This window comes from Carcharhinus amblyrhynchos, chromosome 2 (genome assembly GCF_965287045.1).
Source record: "Carcharhinus amblyrhynchos chromosome 2, sCarAmb.v2.hapA, whole genome shotgun sequence".
Lineage (NCBI taxonomy): Eukaryota > Metazoa > Chordata > Chondrichthyes > Carcharhiniformes > Carcharhinidae > Carcharhinus > Carcharhinus amblyrhynchos.
Window position 1 is genome coordinate 87,035,667 of NC_137325.1, and position 27,417 is coordinate 87,063,083.

Below are 27,417 nucleotides of genomic sequence, written 5' to 3' on the forward strand. Positions count from 1 at the left end.
ACAATGGTACACTTGCAAGGTAAATAGGTTTGAAAAAATTATGTACTAAAATTAGCTTATGAAGGCTGAAGAAAGGGAGAGTTGGGTTAAATACTTATCAGAGTGTACTTGAATATGTCAAAGTACTTGCGAATCCCAACCTGAGATCATTAACTGCAATCCACATTCCTGTGGCTGGAAATACCTACTCAGCACCCAGCCATGCCTTCCTGTTCTTTGTTTAGAAACATAAAAAAACTACACAAACAGGCCCTTCGGCCCGCAAGTTGTTCCAAACGTGTCACTACCTACTACGCTAACCTATAACCCTCGATCTTACTAAGTTCCATGTACTTACCCAAAAGTCTCTTAAAAGACCCCATCGAATCTGCTCCACCATCACTGCCGGCAGCCGATTCCACGCACCCACCACCCTCTGAGTGAAAAACTTACCCCTGACATCTCCTCTGCCCCTACTCCCCAGCAACCTAACCCTGTGTCCTCTTGTGGCAACCATTTCAGCCCTGCGAAAAAGCCTCTGAGAATCCACTCAATCAATACCTATCAACACCTTATATACCTCTATCAGGCCACTCTTCATCCTTTGTTTCTCCAAGGAGAAAAGACCAAGCTCTCTCAACCTATCCTCATAAAGCATGCCACCCAATCCAGGCAACTTCCTTGTAAGTCTCCTCTGCACCCTTTCTATGGCTTCTACCCTTTCTGTGGCTTCCTTTCTGTAATGAGGTGACCAGAACTGAGCACAATACTCCAAGTGGGGTCTGACCAGGGTCTTATGCAGCTGCAGCATTATCTCCCAACTCCTAAACTCAATTCCTCGATTGATGAATGCCAGTACACTGTACGCCTTCTTAACCGCAGCCTCTAACTGCGAAGCTGCTTTGAGTGTCCTATGAAGCTGGACCCCAAGATCCTCCTGATCTTCCACACTGCCAGGAGTCTTACCCTTATATTCTGTCATCCTCTTTGACCTAAGGAGGTGAATGCGTGGCTCAAAGATTGGTGTGGGAGGAATGGGTTTGAATTCATGGGACATTGGAGCAGTATTGGTGAAGATGGGACCTGTTCAGGTGGGATAGTCTCGTCTGAATTGTGCTGGGACCAGAGTCCTGGCGAATCGCATAACTAGGGTTTTAAACTAAATAGTGGGGGTAGGGTTCAGGGGTATGGGGAATTACAAAATCAAAGGTAAAGGAGAGGGTACGAGTGCAGGTTAATGTTTAGGACATTCAACTAGTTAAAGGAGTCGAGGGTTCAGGAGAGGTTAATAGCGTTTCAACAAATCAGGTCCAGGTAAAGGCTAGCATAAAGACACTTTGTTTCAAATGCTACATGCATTCAGGTAAAGTGAATGAGTTGATGGCACAAATCAGTACCAATGGGTATGATCTAGTGGCCATTACAGAAATGTAGTTGCAGGGTGACCGGGACTGGGAACTGAATATCCAGGGGTATCATTTCAGAAGGATAGACAGGAAGGAAAAGGAGGCAGGGTAGCTCTGTTAATAAAAGATAACATCAGGGCAATAGTGAGAGACGATATAGGCTCTAAGGAGCAAAATGTGGAATCGTTGTGAGTAGAGATAATGAATAGTCAGGGGAGAAAGTCACTGGGCGTGGTCTTATGGCCCCCAAATAATAACTTTGAGGTGGGATGGGCTATAAACAAGCAAATAATGGATGCTTGCAAAAACGGAATGACAATAATCATGGGGGATTTTAACCTTCATATTGATTGGTTGACTCAATTCGGACGAGGTGGACTTGAGGAAGAGTTCTTAGAATGCTGTTGGGATAGTTTCCTCGAACAGTGTGTTACAGAACCTACGAGGGAGCGAGTTGTCTTGGATCTGGTCCGATGTAATGAGACAGGTAGAATTAAAGATCTTCTTGTGAGGGATCCTCTTGGGATGAGTGATCACAATATGGTTGAATTTCTAATACAGATGGAGGGTGAGAAAGTAGGGTCCCAAACCAGTGTCCTCTACTTGAACAGAGGAGAGTAAGGATGAGGGCAGAATTGGCTAATGTAGACTGGGAGTGCACACTAGTTGGTAGAGCAGTGGAGGAACAATGGAGGATTTTTAAGGAAATTTTTCTCAGTACTCAGCAAAAATATATTCCGGTGATGAAGGAATATAAGAAAAGGGATAACCAGCCATGGATAACAAAGGAAATAAAGAAGAGTATTAAATTGGAGATGTTAAGGATTTTGAGGAGTATAAGGATTGTAGAAGGGAGCTTAAAAGGGAAATTAGGAGAGCCAGAAGGGGTCATGAGAAGGCCTTGGCGGGTAAGATTAAGGAGAATCCCAAGGCCTTCTATAAATATGTGTAAAGTAAAAGGATGAGAAGAGAAGGGATAGGACCTATAAAAGGTGAAGGGGGAAAGGTCTGTGTGGAACCAGAGGAAATGGCAGAGGTGCTTAATGAGTACTTTGCTTCAGTATTCACAGTGGAAACTGATCTGGGAGATTTTGCTACGGTTTTGCAGCAGATGGAAAAGATTGAGTATGTGGGTATTAAGGAGGAGGATGTGTTAGAACTTTTGAATTCTATCAAGATAGATAAGTCGCCGGGACCAGATGGGATGTACCCCAGGATACTGTGGGAGGCGAGGGAAGTGATTGCAGAGCCCCTGGCGATGATCTTTGTGTCGTCAATGGAGACGGGAGAGGTTCCGGAAGATTGGAGGATTGCGGATGTAGTTCCTATTTTCAAGAAACGGAACAGAGATAGCCCGGGAAATTACCGACCGGTGAGTCTGATCTCAGTGGTTGGTAAGCTGATGGAGAGGCTTCTGAGGGACAAGATTTGCGATCATTTGGAGAGGTTTGACATGATCAGAAATAGTCAGCATGGTTTTGTCAAGGGCAGGTCGTGCCTTACGAGCCTGGTTGAGTTCTTCGAAAATGTGACTGAACACATTGACGAAGGAAGTGCAGTGGACGTGGTGTACGTGGACTTCAGCAAGGCGTTTGATAAGGTTCCCCATGCAAGACATCTTGCGAAGGTGAAAGGGCATGGGATCCAAGGGCCTTTGGCCTTGTGGATCCAGAACTGGCTTGCCTGCAGAAGGCAGAGAGTGGTTGTGGATGGGTCTTTTTCGGCATGGAGGTCGGTCACCAGTGGAGTGCACCAGGGATCTGTTCTAGGACCCTTGCTGTTTGTCATTTTCATAAATGACCTAGATGAGGAAGTGGAGGGATGGGTAAGTAAGTTCGCTGATGACACGAAGGTCGGTGGTGTTGTGGATGGTCTGGAAGGATGTCAAAACTTGCAGCAGGACATAAATAGGATGCAGGACTGGGCGGAGAAGTGGCAGATGGACTTCAACACGGATAAATGTGTAGTCGTCCATTTTGGTAGAACCAACGGGATGAACGAGTACACTATCAAGGGCAGGAGTCTTAGTAGTGTTGAAGAGCAGAAGGATCTTGGGGTCCGGGTCCACAGGACTCTTAAATCGGCCTCGCAGGTGGAGGATGTGGTCAAGAAGGCGTATGGTGTACTGGCCTTCATTAATCGAGGGATTGAGTTTAGGAATCGGGAGGTAATGCTGCAACTTTATAAGACCCTTGTCAGGCCTCATTTGGAGTACTGTGCGCAGTTCTGGTCGCCTCACTATAGGAAGGACGTAGAAGCTTTTGAAAGGGTACAGAGGAGATTTACAAGGATGTTGCCTGGACTGGGAGGCATGCCTTATGAAGATAGGTTGAGGGAGTTTACAAATTTACTGGAGTTCTATGAGGATGTGTCTAGGGCGGTGGATAGAGGAGAGCTGGTGGATGTGGTCTTTCTAGATTTTCAGAAAGCGTTTGACAAAGTGCCTCACAAGAGGTTATTGCAGAAGGTCGAGGGACATGGAGTTGGGGGTAGGGTGTTAGCGTGGATAGAGGATTGGTTGTCAAATAGGAGGCAGAGAGTGGGGGTCAACGGGTGCTATTCGGATTGGCGGATGGTGACTAGTGGAGTGCCCCAGGGGTCGGTGCTGGGACCTCAGCTTTTTACCATTTATATAGATGATCTGGAGGAGGGAACCGAGTGTAGAGTGTCGAAATTTGCTGATGACACCAAGATTGGGGGAACGGCAAATTGTGCGGAGGGTGTAGAGAGTCTGCAGAAGGATCTAGATAGGCTGGGCGAATGGGCCAGGAAATGGCAAATGGAATTTAATGTTGGCAAGTGTGAGGTGGTCCGCTTTGGTAGGAAGAATGGTAGGAAGGACTATTACTTACGGGGCGAAAAACTGCAGCATGCGACGGTGCAGAGGGACCTCGGGGTCCTTGTGCATGAGTCGCAAAAACCCAGCTTGCAGGTGCAGCAGGTGGTCAGGAAGGCGAATGGGATGCTGGCCTTCATAGCGAAGGGGATTGAATATAAAAGTAGGGAGGTCTTGCTGCAGCTGTATAGGGCATTGGTGAGGCTGCAACTGGAGTACTGTGTACATTTTTGGGCGCCGCACCTGCGCAAAGATATTTTGGCCTTGGAGGGAGTGCAGAGGAGGTTTACTAGGCTGATACCGGAGTTGAGGGGGTTGAGCTATGAGGAGAGGCTGAATAAACTGGGCTTGTACTCGTTAGAGTTTAGAAGAATGAGAGGAGATCTCATTGAGACGTATAAGATGATGAATGGGATGGATAGGATAGAGGTGGAAAGACTCTTCCCGCTCAAAAAAGACAATAGAACTAGGGGGCACAGCCTCAAGATAAAAGGGGGGCGGTTTAGAACGGAGTTGAGGAGGAACTTCTTCACTCAAAGGGTGGTGAATCTCTGGAATTCTCTGCCCGTTGAAGTGGTGGAGGCTGCCTCGCTAAATATTTTTAAGACGCGGGTTGATGGGTTTTTGATAGGAGAGGGGATTAAGGGTTATGGGGAGAGGGCGGGAAAGTGGAACTGAGCAGCGACAGATCAGCCATGATCTTATTGAATGGCGGGGCAGGCTCGAAGGGCTGGATGGCCTACTCCTGCTCCTATTTCTTATGTTCTTATGAGCTGGGACTCTTTTCCCTGGAGAGACGAAGGTTGAGAGGCGACCTGATAGAAGTTTATAAAATGTTGAGTGGAATAGATAGGGTGGATTCTCAGAGGCTATTTCCCCGGGTTGAAATGGTCGCTACGAGAGGACACAGATTGAAGGTGTGGGAAGGCAAGTACAGAAGTGATGTTAGGGGTAAGTTTTTCACTCAGAGGGTGGTGAATGGAATCGGCTGCCGTCAGTGGTGGTGGAGGCGAACTCGCTGGGGTCTTTTAAAAGACTTCTGGATGAGTATATGGAATTTAATGGGATTGGGGGTTATAGATAGGTCTATAGATTGGTAGGTGTTGATGTGATCGGCGCAACTCGTGGGCCAAAGGGCCTGTTTGTGCTGTAGTGTTCTATGTTCTAAATTAAAAACCAATGTGTACAGAGTGGCCAAAACTAGTGGGGAATTAGAAGATTGGGAAAGCTTTAAAAAAAAACAAAGAATGACTAAGAAAGCGATAAAGGAAAGATAGATTATGAAACTACGCTAGTGCAAAATATAAAAACTGACAGTAAAAGTTTTTACAAATATATAAAAAGGAAGAGAGTGGCTAAAGTAAATGTTGGACCCTTAGAAGACGAGAAGGAGGATTTGATAATGGGAAACGAGGAAATGGCCGAGGCCTTAAACAAGTTTTTTGTGTTGGTCTTCACGTAGAGGACACAAATAGCTTACCGAACGTTAACGGTTGTGTGACTGTAGGGGGTGAGGTCCTTAAAACAATTACTATTACTAAAGAGATAGTGCTTGGTAGACTAATGGGACTAGAGATAGACAAGTCCCTGGGCCCGGATGGAATGCATCCCAGGGAACTGAAAGAAATGGCAGAAGTAATAGCAGATGCATTAGTAGTAATTTATCAAAATTTGCTGGACTCTGGAGAAGTGCCGGCTGATTGGAAAACAGCTAATGTTATGCCGCTGTTTAAAAAAGGTAGATAAAAGGCGGGTAGCTACAGGCCGGTTAGCTTAATGTCCGTAGTTGGGAAAATGCTGGAATCCATCATTAAAGAAGAAATAGCAGGACCTGTGGAAAAGAATGGTTCAATCAAGCAGACGCAGCATGGATTTATGAAGGGAAAGTCGTGTTTGAATTTACTGGATTTTTATGAAGATGCAACGGGTGTGGTTGACAGAGGGGAACTGGTGGGTCTGGTGTTTTTAGATTTCCAGAAGGTATTTGATTAGGTGCCTCAAAAGGTTGCTGCAAAAGATTAAGGTACATGGAGTTGGGGGTAAAGTGTTAGCATGGATTGCGGATTGGCAATCTAACAGGAAGCAGAGAGTTAGAATAAATGGGTGCTTTTCTGGTTGGCAGTTGGTGACTAGTGGCATGCTGCAGGGATTGGTGCTGGGGCCTCAACTGTTTACCATATATGTAGACGATCTGGAGAAGGGAACCGAGCGTAGGGTAACAAAGTTTGCTGATGACACAAAGGTGAGTGGAAAAGCAAATTGTGTGGAGGACACAAAGTCTGCAGAGAGATTTGGATAGGCTGAGTGAGTGAAGATCTGGCAGATGGAGTATAACGTTGGCAAGTGTGAGGTTATACAGTTTGGAAGGAATAATAGTAAAATGGTCTATTATTTAAATGGTGAAAAATTTCAACATGCTACTGTGCAGAGGGACCTGGGTGTCCTTGTGCATGAATCACAAAAACTCAGTCTGCAAGTGCAGCAGGTAATCAAGAAGGCTTGAATGTTGTCCTTTATCGCTAGGGGGTTGGAATATAAAAGCAAGGTGGTCTTGCTGCAATTGTACAAGGTACTGGTGAGGCCGCAACTAGAGTTCTGTATGCAATTTTGGTCCCCTTATTTGCAAAAGGATATATTGGCCTTGGAGGGAGTACAGAGAAGGTTCACCAGGTTGATACTGGAGATGAGGGGGTTAGCTTATGAGGAGAGATTGAGTAGATTGGGCCTGTACTCGTTGGAGTTTAGAAGGCTGAGGGTGATCTTATAGAGACATAAGGTAATGAAGGGGCTAGATAGGGTAGAGGCAGAGAGATTCTTTCCACTTAGAAAGGGAACAAGAACTAGGGGACACAGCCTCAAAATAAGGGGGAGTCAGTTTAGAACAGAGTTGAGGAGGAACTTCTCTGAGGGTGGTGGATCTCTGGAATTCTCTGCCCATTGAAGCAGCGGAGGCTACCTCGTTGAATGTTTAAGTCACAAGTAGATTTCTGATCAATAAGGGAATTAAGAGCAGATGGGTATGTGGAACTGAACCACTTTCAGATCAGCCATGATCTTATTGAATGGCGGGGCAGGCTTGAGGGGCTAGATGGCCTACTCCTGCTTCTATTTGCGTTCTTATGACCTGCCAAAATGAACCACCACACACTTATCTGGGTTGAAGTCCATCTGCCACTTCTCCGCCCAGCCTTGCATCCTATCAGTGTCTCGCTGCAACTTCTGACATCCCTCCACACTGTCCACAACACCTCCAACATTTGTGTCATCGGCAAACTTATCAACCCAATCCTCCACTTCCTCATCCAGGTTATTTATAAAAATCACAAAGAGCAAGCGTCCCAGAACAGATCCCTGGGGCACTCCACTGGTGACCAACCTCCATGCAGAAAAAGACCCATCTACAACCACTCTTTGCCTTCTGTGGGCAAGCCAGTTCTGAATCCACAAGCAATGTCCCCTTGGATCCCATGCCCCCCTCACTTTCTCAATACGCCTTGCATGGGGCCCCCTTATCAAACGCTTTGCTGAAGTCCATATAGACTACATCTACTGCACTTCGTCAATGTGTATAGACACATTATCAAAAAATTCAGCCAGGTTGGTAAGGCATGATCTGCCTTTGACAAAGCCATGCTGACTATTCTTGATCATACTATACCCCTCCAAATGTTCATAAATCCTGCCTCTCAGGATCTTCTCCATCAGCTTACCAACTACTGAGGTTAGACTCACTGGTCTATAATTTCCTGGGCTATCTCTTCTCCCTTGAATAAAGGAACCACATCTGCAATGCTCCAATCCTCTGGAACCTCTCCCATCTCCGTTGATGACGCAAAGATCATCACCAGAAGCTCAGCAATCTCTTTCCCCGCCTCCCACAGTAACCTGGGGTACAACCCTCCTGGTCCTGGTGACTTACCTAACTTGATGTTTGTTCTTTATTGCGTCATCAGAGAATAGAATCTTCCTGTCGGTTCCAACTGTACACAACATTAGTTTGAGGTGGCCATCGTTTGAAACAAACTACTATCTTGTGATTCCATTGCTGCAGCTTCTCCCTATGTTGGGATTTTTTTTTCCTCCGCTATTTTCTTAAGTTTTTGTTTTATAACTGGGAGTTCATCCTTGATAGATAATAGCTCAATTTCCAAAGGCTGTTTAGATAAGTTGATATTTTTCTTAATGCTGTTACAGTTTTTGAATTTGGCATCATTTTCATTGATCATTTTATCATATTGGTCCTGTTATGACCATTTCAGCAGTCTTCTTCTGGTGCATAATCCTGGATTCTTTCAGTGTCTATATTGTTGCTTCTGCTATCAATTTGTACCTCTTCATTTAACCTTTCATTGTAGAGCTTCCCTTCTTCTGAAGGCTCTGAATAGTTTAATCAGATTCCTTGTTGAGACTCAACAGTTCCAAATTCAATTGTTCTTTATCCATCTTGTAAGCATTGCATTGCTTTGTTTCTTCTATAATCTTCTTCAAACTCTTCTTCTGATTCATTTCTTCACTGGACTTGTTCTTATTCTCAAGTTGCTTTTTCACGGAGTTCAGCTTATTCTCAATTGTCTTCATTTTTCTTAATGTCATTTTGTATATGTTTGCAATTTCTTCCATTTTTCTTCAAGTTTGCTTGAGCCAATGCATCTTGTTTTAATATCTTCTCTAAAGCTTTAATTATTTTTCTGATTCTTTATGGTCAATAATTTCTCATTTTACTTTGGAGGTCATTTGGTGCTGTCAGGGGTTGGTCTTGGCCCTCCCTTTGGCATCTTTCTCGTTGCCCCCAACCCGGCTCTTTATTGAACTTTCTGTAATTTTCCTACCCATAGCTGTTTATTTCTTCTTGTGGCAGCTGCTTTAAATGTATTGCTGCTTTAAGACTGTCACTTTTTTTCACCTAGCTGTTTCTGCAGCAGCTGGTTGAGTCTGTGTTTTTTCCCATGCTTTTCAACCCTGGTTAGTTCTCCAGCGACCATGGTTTGCTCCAAACTTGCCAAGACTTTCAAGGTAAGGACATTGCTTCCTGTTAAACTTCTGCAGGGCCTCTTTGAATGTTACATGATGTGGGAGTATCAGCAGACATGTTTCTTTTTGAAGTTCTTAGCTATCGATTTCTACTTGTCTTTCATCTTCCTGCTCTTTGGGAAACCCAGCGGGTGTGCACTATTTTGAAAGCCACAAGACTTCAACTCGGCAGGTTGTTTGCTTTCTTTCTTTGACCTTTTTTGAAACTTAGTGACAACCTCCCTCTGTCTTCTTTTCAGACTCTGCAGCTTTTTTTTTTAATTTAAGTTCCTTTTTTAAAAGTTAAAGCCATAGCACATCTTACCATTGGCATCACAGGGTTCTTCTTTTTAATTCTGTGTTTCTTTTTAAACTTCTGTTTCTGTGAGCTAGTTTTACATGTTTTCTGCATCTATCTTTCAGCTTCAGCAATCTACTGAACCTCTAAAATGTAATATAAGTACCTTTCTGCAATTTGTTCACCATTCTTGTAGATTCTGAGCAAGAGGTTTTACAATGTTCTCTATATTGCTTACCCATCCTATAACTGCCCAGGTTCTTTAACTCTGTTAGTCAGAGAATGATAATTATCTTTGGTGCACATCCCTTTAGTTAGGTTCAGATTTTCCATACCTTCGGTATTATTTTGCATTTAGTCGCCACCTTTTGTATTGTTGTTGATTGCTACCATCAATCACCATGCTATCGTCATCAAATCCCATTCCCAAGCCATGTCACAATATCGGTTCTCTATTCTGCTGTGATAAGGTTTTGAGGATGGTGTGATTTAACATGAACACTTATTGATGAGAATTAACAACTTACAGTTCCATGTGTAAATTGAACCCTCCTCTTGTTATCCTTTGGACAAAAAGATCAGGTTGCCTGCTCCTACCCAGCTGCTCACGCCAAATGTCTTATGAAGTGGGCTGCGTGTTTAAGTTAATTGGCTTGGTAACGAGCTTAACTGGCTCACTTTCCACTCCATGTATTATGGCGTGTGCTTGGGGGATGGGTGGAAAAATGGTGGAAAGGAAACCCTATTTTACGTGCGCCCCCCCCGCCCCCAAAACACATCTGTGGGACACAAAAATTACAGTTCCGTACCAGTGCTTTCAATATGTCTTCCTTTCACCTCAACAGAGGATTCCCCCTCCACTCTGGTTTATCGGGCTCTCACCATGCCTGTCCCATTTGCAGCACTTCTACTTTCAACTCTTTTTCTCCCTAACCTACAGTACGGTTTCCTTTCTCCCCACCTTCCATCCCACCAGCCCCCTGTATTCAGATGATATCTCTGCCCTTTTTTTTACCTCCAACATGATTTCACTACCAACTTTCTTTTTCCTCTCAGCATTTCAAAAGGATAATACACTCTGTGATAGCCTCAGTACTTGCTCAATTACCCCTAACAGCTTCTCCCCTTTCTATGATGCCATCCTATGCAAGCACATTTTATGCAGCACTTTTTTCCTCCTCTGTTCCCAGAGTCTTAAGCCCCAAACTCCTTCAGCTGAAACATCAAAAATGCCTGGCGTTCTATTGCCTGTCCAGACCACATGGCTGTGCTCCAGCTCCTGGCTTACAAGCAAAAACTGAAATGGGGGAATCCAATAAATAAAGTCGTGCAGTGTTGGTCTGAGGAATTGGATGATCTCCTGTGGGACTGCTTCCAGTCCGTGGACAGGTCAATATTTAAGAATTCAGTGACCTCCACCAGTGCACTACTATAATAGCGGACTTCATTAGTAAGTGTGTAGAAAACTACCAAAGTGTGCCAAAGAAGCAAATCAGTGTTTTTCCCAACTGGAAATCATGGATGAACAGGAATATCCATTGCTTGTTGGAGTCCAGGTCTGAGGTATTCGAGTCTGGTGACCCTGACCTGTACAAGAAATCCAGATACGATCTATGACAAGCCAAAGATGGCAAAAGATAGTATCAGGCCAAGCTGGAGTCCCAGGCTGGCCATATGGACTCCCACCAATGGTGGCAAGATCTAAAAGACGTAATAGTGTACGAGATGAAGGCATGTGGAATAGCTGGCACCAATGCATCCCTCCCCAGTGAGCCCAATGCATTTTGACCGTTTTGAGCAAGTCATCAGCAAGAACAAGCCTTCTGCCCCAGAAGCCTTGACTGAACCTTTATCCAAGGTCAGATCAGCCTTCTCAAAAGTCAACCCATGTATGGTCCACCCAGATGAGCTCTCGGATCCAAGATGGACCAGCTGGTATGGATATTCACAGACATCGTTAATCTCTCTCTACACCGATATGTGGTCCCTATCTACTTCAAGAAGATGACCATCATCCCTGTACCAAAGAAATGCTGGGCAAGTTGCCTTAATGACTATTGCCTGGTGGCTCTGACATCTATTATTATGAAGTGCTTTGAAAGGTGAGTCATGGCACAAATCAATTTCGACTTACCAAATTGCCTGGATCCACTGTAGTTGTTCAATCACTACAACAGGCCCACAGCAGATGCCATCTCCCTGGCTCTACACTCAACCATAGAACACCTGGATAACAGAGACACTTATGTCAGACTCCTATTTATTGACTACAGTTCAGCCTTCAACACCATTATTCCTTCAAGACTTGTCTCCAAGGTCCTATGCCTAGGACTCAGCTCCTCCCTCTGTGATTGGATCCTAGGCTTCCGAACCCACAGACCGCAATCAGTAATATTAGGCAACGTTAGGGTTCGATTCCTGGCTTGGGTCACTCTCTCTGTGGAGTTTGCACATTCTCTTTGTGTCTGCATGGGTTTCCTTCCACAGTCCAAATATGTATGGGTTAGGTTGATTGGCCATGCTAAAATTGCTTCCTATGTCCTGAGATGCGTAGGTTAGAGGGATTAGTGGGTAAATATGTAGGGATATGGGGTAGGGCCTGGGTGGGATTGTGTTCAGTGCAGGCTTGATGGGCCAGATAGCCTCTTTCTGCACTAAGTGGTTTCTACAATTCTATGATCACCTCCACAATGATCACCTCCACAATGATCACCTCCACAATGATCACCTCCACAATGATCACCTCCACAATGATCACCTCCACAATGATCACCTCCACAATGATCACCTCCACAATGATCACCTCCACAATGATCACCTCCACAATGATCACCTCCACAATGATCACCTCCACAATGATCACCTCCACAATGATCACCTCCACAATGATCACCTCCACAATGATCACCTCCACAATGATCACCTCCACAATGATCACCTCCACAATGATCACCTCCACAATGATCACCTCCACAATGATCACCTCCACAATGATCACCTCCACAATGATCACCTCCACAATGATCACCTCCACAATGATCACCTCCACAATGATCACCTCCACAATGATCACCTCCACAATGATCACCTCCACAATGATCACCTCCACAATGATCACCTCCACAATGATCACCTCCACAATGATCACCTCCACAATGATCACCTCCACAATGATCACCTCCACAATGATCACCTCCACAATGATCACCTCCACAATGATCACCTCCACAATGATCACCTCCACAATGATCACCTCCACAATGATCACCTCCACAATGATCACCTCCACAATGATCACCTCCACAATGATCACCTCCACAATGATCACCTCCACAATGATCACCTCCACAATGATCACCTCCACAATGATCACCTCCACAATGATCACCTCCACAATGATCACCTCCACAATGATCACCTCCACAATGATCACCTCCACAATGATCACCTCCACAATGATCACCTCCACAATGATCACCTCCACAATGATCACCTCCACAATGATCACCTCCACAATGATCACCTCCACAATGATCACCTCCACAATGATCACCTCCACAATGATCACCTCCACAATGATCACCTCCACAATGATCACCTCCACAATGATCACCTCCACAATGATCACCTCCACAATGATCACCTCCACAATGATCACCTCCACAATGATCACCTCCACAATGATCACCTCCACAATGATCACCTCCACAATGATCACCTCCACAATGATCACCTCCACAATGATCACCTCCACAATGATCACCTCCACAATGATCACCTCCACAATGATCACCTCCACAATGATCACCTCCACAATGATCACCTCCACAATGATCACCTCCACAATGATCACCTCCACAATGATCACCTCCACAATGATCACCTCCACAATGATCACCTCCACAATGATCACCTCCACAATGATCACCTCCACAATGATCACCTCCACAATGATCACCTCCACAATGATCACCTCCACAATGATCACCTCCACAATGATCACCTCCACAATGATCACCTCCACAATGATCACCTCCACAATGATCACCTCCACAATGATCACCTCCACAATGATCACCTCCACAATGATCACCTCCACAATGATCACCTCCACAATGATCACCTCCACAATGATCACCTCCACAATGATCACCTCCACAATGATCACCTCCACAATGATCACCTCCACAATGATCACCTCCACAATGATCACCTCCACAATGATCACCTCCACAATGATCACCTCCACAATGATCACCTCCACAATGATCACCTCCACAATGATCACCTCCACAATGATCACCTCCACAATGATCACCTCCACAATGATCACCTCCACAATGATCACCTCCGTCCCTTACTACACTCCTTTTACACCTATGACTGACAGTGTGGCCAAATTTCCGTACAGTTCAATTTGCAAGTTTGCTGATGACACCAGCACAGTGGGGCAGATCGCAAACAACAGTGAGATGGAGTACGGGGAATAGATAGATAATCTTGTGAACTGGTGTGATGAAAATAATCTCTCCCTCAGTGTCAGTAAAATGAAGGAGATAGTGATCAACTTCAGGAAGCGTAGTGGAGGACATGCCCCTCTGTGCTTCAATGGGGATAAAATGAAAGTGGTCAAGAGCTTCATGTTTCTAGATGTCCAGTTCACCAACAACCTGTCCTGGTCCCTCCAAACTGATGCTGTAGTTCAGAAAGCCCAGCAATGCCTCTACATTCTCAAGAGGCTAAAGAAATTTGGCACGTTTGTCAGGTAGTATTCTTGTTATATCACAAGTTGGTATGGCTCCTGCTCTAAGACGGCAGGAAACTACAAAGGGTTGTGAATGAAGCCCAGTCCATCATGTAAACCAGCCTCCATCCATTGATTCTGTCTAAACTTCCTCCTGCCTTGGAAAAGCAGCCAGCATAATCAAGGACCCTACATACTCCAGACATAGACCAAAAGATGCAAAAGTCTGAGTCACATACCAACTGATTGAAGAACAGCTTCTTCCCTGCTGCCATCAGACTTTTGAATGGACCTACCTTGTACTAAATTGATCTTTCTCTACACCCTAGCTCTGACTGTAACACTACATTTTGCACCCTCTCCTCTTTATCCTTTTTGTCTCTATAGCATGCAAGAAACAATACTTTTCACTGTATATTAATACATGTGACAACAACAATAAATCAAATCAAGAACAGATTTACTTGGTCTTCTTGCAACATAATATGCTGTATTCACAGTACAGCCTTCTCACAGGGTGCGACCTTACTGGCTGTTCACACTGTTTCCATTGCAGTGACGTTGGAGAATATCCGTTCACTGCAGCGGGATGGAAAGATCCCACCAGCGTGAATAGCTGTAACATCTGGCCACAGACTTAGTTCACAGGCATGACTGTGAGTTACTGATGGCTTTTAATTTTAATTCTTGTTCCGCTCTGATGCTGGCTTCCTTGTTCTCTTTCTTGCAGTGTTCAAATGAACTTCAGTGTGAGTTCGGACCAGCACCTCATCTTTTGATTTGGCAGTTTACAGCTATCTGATCTCAACATTGAGTTCAACAATTTAAGATTGTTACCAATTTTTTGACAGCAGCTGTTGGTGATGATTCTGTCATTGCCATTTACATCTCCTCCAGATCCATCTTTTTGTTTTTTTATTTCTCCCCTTCCCTTCATCTTTTTGCATTGCACCATCTTCTCTCCTGCTTATCATTAGATCTTCCCCTTTATTCTCCCCATCCTTTTCCTGCCTCTGCTTGTTTCAAAACTTTTGCATCTCTAACTCTGTGTCCAATTCTAATAACAGGCCAGATTCTCCGACCTTAAGCGCAGCGGGGATTCTCTGGTCCCGCTGCCATGCTGAGCACCAAATTCTCCATTCTTGCTGACAGTGGTGGCGGGGTGTGAACAAAGGAAAATATAGCACAAGAACAGGCCCTTTGGCCCTCCAATCTGCACTGACCGTGCTGCCGGACTGAACTAAAACCCCTTATTTTTTCGGGGGACCATTATCCCTCCATTAATGTATTTGTAAGATGCCCCTTAAAAGTCACTATTGTGTCTACTTCCACAACTTACCCTGGCAGTGTGTTCCAAGCACCCACCACCCTCTGTGTTTTTAAAAAAAAAACTTGACGTACATCTCCTTCAAACCTTGCCCCTCGCACCTTAAACCTATGCTTCTTCGTAATTGACTCTTCCACCCTGGGAAAATTCTTCTGACTATCCACTCTGTCCATGCTCCTCATAATCCTGCAGATTTCTATCAAGTTATCTCTCAACCTCCGTCATTCCAATGAAAACAAACCAAGTTTCTCCAACCTTTCCTCACAGCTAATGCCCTCCATACTAGGCAACATCCTGGTAAACCTTTTCTGTAAGAACATAAGAAATAGGAGCAGGAGTAGGCCATCTAGCCCTTCGAGCCTGCCCCGCCATTCAACAAGATCATGACTGATCTGAAGTGGATCAGTTCCACTTTCCCGCTTTCTCCCCATAACCCTTAATTCCCCTGTCTATCAGAAACCTATCTACCCGTGACTTAAATATATCCAGCAAGGTAGCCTCCACCACTTCCAGAGATTCACCACCCTTTGAGTGAAGAAGTTCCTCCTCAACTCCGATCAAAACTGTCCCCCCGCTTTTCTTGAGACTGTGTCCCCTAGTCCTGCTGTCCTTTCTAAGCGGGAAGAATCTCTCTACCTCTACCCTATCCATCCCCTTCATTATCTTATACGTCTCTATAAGATCCCCCCTCATCCTTCTAAACTCCAACGAGTACAGACCCAGTCTATTTAGCCTCTCTTCATAGGCCAACCCCCTCATCTCCAGTATCAGCCTAGTGAACCTCCTCTATATTCCCTCCAAGGCCAATATATCCTTGTGCAAGTGTGGTGACCAAAACGGCATTCAGTACTCCAGCTGCGGCCTCACCAGTACCCTGTACAGTTGCAGCAAGACCTCCCTACTTTTATATTCTATTTCCCCCTCTGCTATAAAGGCCAACATTCCATTCGCCTTCTTGATCACCTGCAGACTGGGTTTTTGTGACTCGAGCACAAGGACCCCCAGGTCCCTCCTCACTGGAGCATGCTGCAGCTTTTCGCCTTTTAAATAATAATCCCTCCTACTATTGTTTCTGCCAAAGTGGATAACCTCGCACTTGCTAACATTATACTCCATCTGCCAGGTCCTCGCCTACTCGCTTAGCCTATCCAGATCCCTCTGCAGACTTTCCACACCCTCCACGCAATTTGCTTTTCCACTCATCTTCGTGTCATCAGCAAATTTCATCACCCTACACTCAGCCCCCTCCTCCAGATCATCTATATAAATGGTAAATAGTTGAGGCCCCAGCGCCGATCCCTGCGACACTCCACTAGTCACTAACCGCCAACCAGAATAGCACCCATTGATACCAACTCTCTGCTCCCTATTAGACAGACAATCCTCTATCCATGCTAACACCTTACCCCCAACTCCGTGCACCCTAACATTCTGTAGCAACCCTTTTATGAGACACCTTATCAGCCGCCTTTTGGAAATCTAAAAACACCACATCCATTGGTTCCCCTCTGTCTACCGCATTAGTCACGTCCTCATAGAAATCCATTAAATTTGTCAAACACGACCTCCCCTTAACGAATCCGTGGTGCGTCTGCTCGATCAAACCATTCTTTTCTATGTGCCTCGCTATTTCTTCTTTGATGACGGATTCTAGCATTTTTCCAACTTCAGATGTTGAACTCACTGGCCTATAATTCCCTGCCTTTTGTCCGCTACCTTTTTTAAACAGCGGCGTATAGCCGTTTTCCAATCTTCCGGCACTTCCCCGGAGTCCAGCGAATTTTGATAAATTCCTCACCAAAGCCTCCACATCCTTCTGGTAGTGTGGCGACCAAAATTGAACACTGTATTCCAAGTGCTAACTAAGGTTCTATAAACCTGTAACATGATTTGCCAATTTTTGCTCAGTGCCTCCAGCCAAAGAAGGCAAGCATGCCATATGCCTTCTTGACTACCTTCTCTACCTGTGTTGCATTTTCAGTGACCTGTGTTCCTGTACACCCAGATCAATACTCTTAAGGGTTCTGCTATTTATTGTATATTTCCTGACTGCACTGTACTTTCCAAAATGCATTACCTCACCTTTGTCTGGATTAAATTCCATCTGCCATCTCTCCACTCAAGTCTCCAACCGATCTATATCCTGCTGTATCTTCTGATGGTCCTCATCACTATCCACGAATCCACCAACATTTGTCATCTGCAAACTTACTAATCAAACCAGTTATATTTTCCGCCAAATCATTTATATATAAAGGTCCCAGCACTGATCCCTGTGAAATTCCACTTGTCACAGCCTTCCATTCAGAAATGCACCCTTCCTGTGCTACCCTCTGTCTTCTTTGACCGAGTCAGTTCTGTATCCACCTTGCCAGCTCACCTCTGATCCCATGCAACTTCACCTTCTGCACCAGTCTGCCATGAGGGACCTTGTCAAAGGCCTTCCTGAAATCCATGTGGGCAACATCCCCTGCCCTGCCCTCATCAGTCATCTTTGTCACTTCTAAAAACTTGGTCAAGTGAGTGAGATACGACCTCTCCTTCACAAAACCATGTTGCCTCTCGCTAATACGTCCACTAACTTCCAAGTGGGAATAAATCTTGTCTCAAAGATTTCAATAATTTCTCTACCACTGATGTAAGACTCACCAGCCTGTAATTACCTGAATTATTCTTCCTCCTTAAACGAAGGAGCAACATTGGCTATTCTCCAATTCTCTGGGACCTCCCCTGCAGCCAAAGATTTCTCAAGGCCCCAGCAATTTCTTCCCTTGCCGCTCAGTACTCTGGGATATAACCCATCAGGCACAGGGGACTTGTCTACTTTAACATTTCTCAAGAACCCCAATACCTTTTTGATTGCAACATGACCCAAACAATCCACACACCCTTTCCCAGACTCATCATCCATCAAGTCCTTCTCTTTGGTGAATACTGACGCAAATTATTCATTTAATACCTTGCCCATTTCCTCTGGCTCCAGGTTTTACTGTTTGCAGTCTCCCCTTATGTTGAAATGCCATCGATTGCTCACAAATCCCAGCAGCAGCATGAAGACATCCCACCCAGTTTTACTTCAACCATCTCTCAGCCCACTCCCCGGGGTAGTGGGCCAAGGGAACGTGTTAAGTCCAGCCTTGTCTTCTACTCCAATAATAATGCTGACTCACCTGAGAAATGTAAGGAAGGATTTATGAAGAATTACTTCACTGTCTTGGATTTATGAGTTGATTTCTTTCATAAATTGGGCTCAATCGAGTTTAGCAACTTAAGATCATAACCATTATTATTATGTAAGGGGATTTTCACAATATCTACATTGTAGTGTTAATGTAAGCCTATTTGTGATGCTAATAAAAAAAATTTAAATTATTATTGGGTATAAAATAACAGTTTGATTGAACTTCCTTCTGGGGTAATACTCTGAATGTAGCTACCATCATTATTAAAGTGTTAATTCCTTATATCAGTAAAGACCAATACACTATTGCAGTAGATTATGCTGAAATAGTCATGCTCAGTCAAATACATCTCAGTTTTAATTTTTCCTTTAGCTGCTGTTGAAGAAAAAGTAGTAAGGGAAGTGTGGCAGAGGGCTAGGTGTGTTGCAGGAGAATTGGAATTTTTTTAATATCAAACTGACAGGTTTAGTATTATTAAAATACACCAAAAGCAAGCAAGTTTGTCATTTTTGTTTTTCAGAATAATGAACCTCCATGTAGGTAAAGTACGCTGTGGCAGACCGCAATTAAAAAGAAAAATCTGTATTCATATTACGTCTTTCACGACCACTAGACAACACAAAGTGCTTTACAAGCAATGAAGTAATTTTTTGAAATGTCATCACGATATTTAGGAAATATAGAATCCCTACTGTGCAGAAGAAGCCATTCGGCCCATTGAGTCTGCACCGACTCTCTTCACCATTGCGCTATCCTTGCAATCTCACACATTTACTGTGGCTCACCCCATCTAACCTACCCCTCTTGGGAGACTAAAGGGCAATACTGAATGTCCAGTCTACCGAGCTTGCCGATGTTTGAATGCGGATTACAGGGTCAACGGCAGGGTTCTGAGGAATGTGGAGGAGCAGAGGGATCTTGGGGTTCATATCCACAGATCTCTGAAGGTTGCCACTCAAGTGGATAGAGCTGTGAAGAAGGCTTATAGTGTGTTAGCAGTTTAAAAGCCGTGGGGTTATGCTGTAACTATACTGGCCATTGGTGAGACCACATTTGGAATATTGTGTGCAGTTCTGGTCACCTCACTATTAGAAGGATGTGGAAGCATTGGAGAGAGTGCAGAGGAGATTTACCAGAATGCTGCTTGGTTTGGAGGGTAGGTCTTTTGAGAGAGCTGGGGCTTTTCTCGTTAGAGCGGAGGAGGATGAGAGGTGACTTAATAAAGGTTTATAAGATGATGAGGGGGATAGATAGAGTGGGCCTGCAGAGACTGTTTCCTCGGTGGATGTAGCTGTTACAAGGGGGCATAACTATAAGGTTCATGGTGGGAGATGTAGGAGGGACGTCCGAAGTAGATTCTTCACTCAGAGTGGTTGGGGTGTGGAATATACACTGCTTGCTGTGATATTGGAGTCGGACACTTCAGGATCTTTCAAGTGGTTATTGGATAGGCACATAGAACACACCAGAATGATGGGGAGTGGGATAGCTTGATCTTGGGTTTGGACATAGCTCGGCACAACATTGAGGGCCGAAGGGCCTATACTGTGCTGTACTGTTCTATGTTCTATGTTTGGATTGTGGGAGGAAACTGGCGCACCTGGAGGGAACCCAGACAGACACCGGGGGGTGCATGTGTGTGTGACCCCGCACAGTCACACACAGCTGGACATGAGCCCATGTCCCCAGGGCTGTGCGGCAGCAGTGCTAGTCACTGTGCTCCTTAGTGTCCCAATATGTCTACTATTTCAGCATTCATTTATACCTAACAGTACTCAGACACATAGGGTTGAATTTTAGCTGTCAGCTTCACTTGCAGCCAGGGAACCTGAAACCTGGAGGCTTAGCAGCACATTGTCAGTGACTTTTCAAATTGGCCACATTGTTTGTATCTGACCTTGAGGTTTGCTGACCCATTAGAGCGGATGGCAAACTGCAGCTGTCTGTTTTAGCTTCACTACTTGACAGGGGAAATTCATTGGCTTCTTTTGCCACTGGTGGAAATCCTGATTTGCGTACTGATTGCGACATTGGGCCTGAAATGGAATTCCCGCTATGCGTGAATACATTTGAGATTCACCCAGCCTGCTCCCTGTCTCCTGATGAATAATTATGTGAAGCCCCTTGTTTAAATGTCAGTAGCAGGTTGGATGGCCTATTCAGCGGCCTCCCCCTATTCACTTGCCACCCTCGGTGGCACTGAGCCAGGTGGGCTTTGGCACTGTTATGAGCAGTGTGGACATGGACCCAAAGGAAGTGGGGGAGGGGTTAAGGAGGTAGGTCCAGTGTCCATATGCAGAGAAAGGGGCCTCCACGGTTCATGGGAATTGAGTGGGCTTGGGCTGGGGGCAAGGATTTGCACTTGGCACTGTAGCTTGTGATGAGGGATCCCATTGGCTGGACTGTCCTTTTCTAGTCCTGGACAAGGATCATAGAAACCCTACAGTGCAGAAAGAGGCCCTTCAGCCCATCAAGTCCACACCGACCAGAGTCCCACCCAGGTGCTACTCCCATATCCCCACATATTTTACCTGCTAATCCTTCTAAATTATGCACCTCAGGACACTAAGGGACAATTTTAGTATGGTCAATCAACCTAACCCGCTCATCTTTGGACTGAGAGGGGAAACCGAAGCACCCGGAGGAAACCCACGCAGACACGAGGAGAATGTGCAAACTCCATACAGTGACCCGAGTCAGGAATCGAACCCAGGTCCCTGGAGCTGGAAAGCAGCAGTGCTAACCATGGTGCTACCATGCTGCTCAAAAGGTGTTATTCAATGTCAGGATGGTGAATGAAGACACCGTCTTGGAATAAGATAGTCATTATTGTCTCTTTCCGTTAAAGCCCTTTGAAGTTCACTGATCATTTCAATCTCTATGATCCCTGGACGGCTGGGAGGCTTCCAAATCACCTGCAGTGTTCAATTTAGCAGAAGGGATTCCCCTTTCATAAGGAAGTTGCAAGTGTAATAAGACTCTTTTCAAGTCCTCTGACTGAAAGAAGTCATGGGGAGGTGTGGGAGGCACAGGGGAATGTCCTTCTCCACAGCTGTTCATTCAGCCCCATTACAGAGAAAATAGAAATAGGATTAGGTGATTACATCCTTTGTGCCTCCTTTACTGTTCATTATGATCATGGCTGATCATCAAATTCAATACCCTGATCCCCCACAAACCGCCCCCCCCTGCCCAAACCGTACCACTCTGATCCTCTGATCCCCTGATCCGTTTAGCCCCAAGAGTTATATCTAATTTCTTGGAGTCGCACAATGTTTTGTCTTCAACCACTTTGTGATAGTGAATTGCAAAGATTCATCAATCTCTGGGTGAAGAAATTGCTCACACCACAGTTCTAAAAGGTTTACCTTGTTCTCAAATTATGACCCCTAATTCTGGACTGCCCACCATCGAGAACATTCTTTTTGAATCTACTCTGTCTAACTCTTATTAGAATTTTGTAAGTTTTTTGAGATCCCCTCTTACTCTTTTAAACTCCAATGAATGCAATCCTAACCAAATAGTCTCTCCTCGTATGAGTCTTGTCATTCCCAGGAATCAGCATGGTAAACCTTCACTGGACTCCCTCTAAAGCAAGAACAGCCTTCCTCAGATAAGGACACCAAAACTGCATACAAGATTCCAGATGTGGCCTTACCAATACTATACAATTGCAATAAAACATCCCTATTCCTATCCTCAAATCCTCTTGTTGTGAAGGCCAACATACCATTTTTAATTTTCTAAAGAAGCATTAGTCACAAGTAGGCTTACATTAACACTGTAATGAAGTTACTGAGAAAATCCCCTCGTCGCCACACTCCGGCACCTGTTTGGGTAAACTGAGGGAGAATTTAGCATGGCCAATTTGTCTAACCAGCACGTTGTTAGACTGTGTGAGGGAACTGGAGCATCTGGAGGAAATCCACACAGACACGAGGAGAATGTGCAAACTCCACTTAGATAGTGACCCAAGCCGGGACTCGAACCCAGGCCCCTGGCACTGTGAGGCAGCAGTGCTAACCACTGGGCCACCCTTCTTCACTGCCTACTGTACCTGTGCGCTTGCTTTCAGCGACTAATGCACAAGTTCTCCAAGATCTCGCTGAGTGTCCACCTCCTTCCATGCAGTCCCATTCAAATAGTTTAACTTCCTGTTTCTGCTACCACAGTGGAAAATCCCATTTATCCACGTTATGCTGCATATGCCCACTCACTCGGGCTGTCCAAATCATGCTGAAGCATTTCTGCATCCGCCTTGCAGCGCTTCTTTGCTTCATCAGCAAATTTGGAGATGATGCATTTAGTTCCCTCGTCCAAATCGTTTATACATAATGTGAACAGTTAGGGTCACTGCCAGCTGATCGGAAAGTGACTCAGTCATTCCAATTCTTTGTGTCCTGTCTGCTAACCAGCTTTCTAGCCATCTCAAGGCAGTACCTGCAATCATATTTGCTTTAACACATGGAGTTAGAGTACTCTGCTATATGTTGAAAGCTTTCTGAAAGTCTAAATAGACCATATCCAATGGTTCTTCTTGGTCAACTCTACCAGTTACATCCTTAAAGAATTCCAGTAGATTCATGAAGCACAATTTCCCCTTTGTTAATCCATGCTGACTTGGTCTGATTATACCACTGCTTTCCAAATGCTGAGCTATGAAATCCTTGATAATGGACTCTAGCAACTTCCCCAGTTCTGACATTACGTTCACTGGTCAATAATTCCCTGTTCTCTCTTCACCTCCCTTTTGAAGAGCAGACTTACATTACCTACCCTCCAATCTGTAGGAACCAGTCCAGAGTCCAAAGAAGTTTGGAAAATGACGACCAATGGATCTACTATTTCCAGGGCCAGTGTCTTATGTGATCACAGAGGCAAGATATCCCGCCCAGGAAAAGTTCTACTTAGAAATTAACTGACAGGCAGAGAAGTAAGGCTGTTCTTCACCTGCAGGTTATATTTTTACTGCAGAACCTCGCCGCAAATTGGATTAGAAAAGCCAGAAACCTGCTGTTGCATGGAGTGTGAGCTCAATCTATCTCCATGGTGTTCATTGTGCTAAGAGAGGGCCCTCAGGCTGTAATGTTTCCAGGTAGCATCTCGAAAGCTGACACAAAAATTGATTTTTGGATTCTAAGAAATCTAAGTGCATGCTACATCTTTCGTAATCATCTGTTCTTGCATGTGTATCTTTACATAAGAACATAAGAAATAGGAGCAGGAGTAGGCCATCCAGCCCTTCGAGCCTGCCCTGCCATTCAATAAGATCATGGCTGATCTGTCGCTGCTCAGTTCCACTTTCCCGCCCTCTCCCCATAACTCTTAATCCCCTCTCTTATCAAAAACCCATCAACCCGCGTCTTAAAAATATTTAGCGAGGCAGCCTCCACCACTTCAACGGGCAGAGAATTCCAGAGATTCACCACCCTTTGAGTGAAGAAGTTCCTCCTCAACTCCGTTCTAAAGCGCCCCCCTTTTATCTTGAGGCTGTGCCCCCTAGTCCTACTGTCTTTTTTGAGCGGGAAGAGTCTCTCCACCTCTATCCTATCCATCCCATTCATCATCTTATACGTCTCAATGAGATCTCCCCTCATTCTTCTAAACTCTAACGAGTACAAGCCTAGTTTATTCAGCCTCTCCTCATAGCTCAACCCCCTCAACTCCGGTATCAGCCTAGTAAACCTCCTCTGCACTCCCTCCAAGGCCAAAACATCTTTGCGCAGGTGCCGCGCCCAAAACTGCACACAGTACTCCAGCTGCGGCCTCACCAATGCCCTATACAGCTGCAGCAAGACCTCCCTACTTTTATATTCAATCCCCCTCGCTATGAAGGCCAGCATCCCATTCGCCTTCCTGACCACCTGCTGCACCTGCAAGCTGGGTTTTTGCGACTCATGCACAAGGACCCCGCGGTCCCTCTGCACTGCCGCCTGCTGCAGTTTTTCGCCCCGTAAGTAATAGTCCTTCCTACCATTCTTCCTACCAAAGTGGACCACCTCACACTTGCCAACATTAAATTCCATTTGCCATTTCCTGGCCCATTCGCCCAGCCTATCTATATCCTTCTGCAGACTCTCCACATCCTCTGCACAATTTGCCGTTCCCCCAATCTTGGTGTCATCAGCAAATTTCGACACCCTACACTCGGTTCCCTCCTCCAGGTCATCTATATAAATGGTAAAAAGCTGAGGCCCCAGCACTGACCCCTGGGGCACTCCACTAGTCACCATCCGCCAATCCGAATAGCACCCGTTGACCCCCACTCTCTGCCTCCTATTTGACAACCAATCCTCTATCCATGCTAACACCCTACCCCCAACTCCATGTCCCTCGACCTTCTGCAATAACCTCTTGTGAGGTACTTTGTCAAACGCCTTCTGAAAATCTAGAAAGACCACATCCACCGGCTCTCCTCTATCCACCGCCCTAGACACATCCTCATAGAACTCCAGTAAATTTGTCAGACATGACTTCCCTTTAATGAAACCGTGCTGCGTCTGCTCTATCAAGCAATTCCCTTCAAGATGCCTCGCAATTTCCTCCTTAATGACAGATTCTAACATTTTACCTACCCAGACGTTAAACTAACCGGCCTATAATTCCCCGCCTTTTGTCTGGCACCCTTCTTAAGCAACGGCGTAACATTAGCCGTTTTCCAATCATCCGGCACTTCCCCGGAATCCAGCGACGTCTGGAAAATAACCACCAAGGCATCCACTATCACCTTCGCCATTTCTTTCAGAACCCTCGGATGCATTCCATCTGGTCCTGGGGACTTTTCCACAATCAGACAAGTCCCCAGGACCGGATGGAATGCATCCGAGGGTTCTGAAAGAAAATGAATGAGGGAATACGGTGACACAGTGGTTAGCATTGTTGCCTCTCAGTGCCAGGGATACGGGTTCAATTCCTGACTTGGGTCACTGTCTTTGTGTTCCCCACATATCTGGGTGGGTTTCCTTTGGATGCTCTGGTTTCCTCCCATAGCCTGAAAGATGTGCTGGTTAGGTGTATTGGCCATGCTAAATTTTCCCTCAGGCGTCTGAGTGTGGCGACTCAGGAATTTCACAGTAACCTCATTGTAGTGTTGATGTAAGTCTACTTGTGACACTAATAAATAAACTTTAAATGGATATTGTTGAGATTACATTTCAGATGTTGAGAAAATAAATGTTTTTTTTATTTAAACCTATGAGGAAATCTGCCTTGTGTCTGTTCCTGAAAGTCACAACACCCAGGAGTTAAAGCATTTCTTCTTTGAAAAACTCATTTTGTTGAAATAAGTCAAAAGATGGAAAATGGAAATGCCTGATACCATCTCTCCCATGTCTGTAACACTATCTGGAAGATTCTGCTGCAATTAGGGCAAATTACTGCAACCAGTTGAGTTTGAGATGAGCTGCTGGTTCAGCATTTCCTGTCTTAACATTTTTTTTCTGCCTGTGATATGCACTTGCTTTCAAAGGAGACTGGACTCCTTTTTTTCATTTGGTTACACCATGTGCAGTGATCCTGGCAGCTTCTTCCAGGACGAGTCACTCCAAAAAGTGTGACAAGCCTTTCAGTGAAAGGTGCTATCCCTTGCTTTATACCCTAGTGAAACAACTAAGGCAGGGGGGTACGGTGTAAAGATGTGTTTGAGCTAAATGTGTGGCTAGTGGTGATTTCTGTCTCATTCATTGTGGGGAGTAATGGAAGAGTTTTGTTTTTATACGGTGGATGAGCTATCTTATTTATGTGAATGTGAGCATCAGACCCAAGTACTTTTTGGGATGCGACACTCTCAGGTGAAATGTTTCTAGATAAGTACTACCTGAATTTTCTGGCCATTCTGCTCAGCGTATTGCAAAACATATACACTGTCCTCCAATGCCTCTTCTGACTCTTTGTCCTCTGAGAAACTGCTGCTCCACTATTTCTCTGTCTTCAAAGTCTATACCTCTCCATGTTATGGAGAGCACAGCAGATAACCACAATGCAAGGGACACTCGAGGATGGTCCTCAATGGTGCCTCCTGATCAGTTAAGACACTGGATCCACATCTTCAGAAGTCCAGTAGCTTGGTCCTGGTGATGCAATGGCATCATTGTAGTGTCTCTGCAACTCCATTGCTGAATCTTGCATTAGGCTTATTCTTTGTCCTTTAGTAACCATCCATGGAGTCTCTTAAGTGGCATGATGAGTCACAGCACCTGCAATTTGCCTGAGGATGAAGGAATCAAGGCAATTGCCTAAATTTTATGCACATATTTGCATGAAACTATTTTTATGGCGTAGACTGGTTGAACATATAAGGATTGATATCCCTTCCTATTGAGGAATTTACCTGGCTGCTCAGTATCCCTTAATTATCACATGGGAGCAATTCATGACTCCTTTCATCTGAGAAATCCAACAGTGAGACAAATCCTACTGCCCACTGTGCCTGAGCTGCTCCATCCATTTGAAGCTCCATGTGAGATGCAGCGCTCTTGAACATTGCATCCATGAACTGCCTAATGCAATCATGGGTAGCTGCTTGAGAACTGCCATTCTAATCAGCAACCAATTTTAGAATGATTCAGATACAAAGATGTTCAGAGCCAATGTAACTTTTATGGTGATGGGCCCATGATAACCTGCTAGGTCTGAT

General features: G+C 45.0%; 1 protein-coding gene across 1 annotated transcript in view; it reads left to right on the top strand.

Moving 5' to 3' along the window:
* Nucleotides 1-27,417, top strand: part of LOC145356152 (poly(rC)-binding protein 3) — a 238,112-nt gene that overhangs the window by 10,517 nt on the left and 200,178 nt on the right. The window lies entirely within an intron of this gene.